Consider the following 396-nt stretch of genomic DNA (forward strand, 5'->3'; position numbering starts at 1 on the left):
CACACTCTTACAAATTCACACACTCTTACAAATTCACACACTCTTACAAATTCACACACATTAAAAATTCTGTTTTTTTTTTTTTTTTTAAATCCAAGGTCTCTTTTAAAATCCAAACATCTCTCAATTGGGCCCTATAAAATCAGAAATAAGTTAAATACTTCATCATTTCAAGAGAGAAGAACCAGGGCACAGTCAGAATCTGAACAAAACAAAACCAGACTCCAACTATGTCAACAACGCGATGTCCAGTGTCTCCGGTCCACTCAGGAGCTCTGGCCCCTCCTGGGTCACTTCCCTGGCCCCGCCCTCTGCACTCCCACACCTGTCTGTAGGCTCTGGCAGGCTCCACTCCACGCCTACCGCTATTCTTAATGACGGTGCTGGGGTCCCTTG

The sequence above is a fragment of the Psammomys obesus genome, unplaced genomic scaffold, assembly GCF_907164565.1.
Source record: "Psammomys obesus unplaced genomic scaffold, mPsaObe1.curated_primary_1811, whole genome shotgun sequence".
Lineage (NCBI taxonomy): Eukaryota > Metazoa > Chordata > Mammalia > Rodentia > Muridae > Psammomys > Psammomys obesus.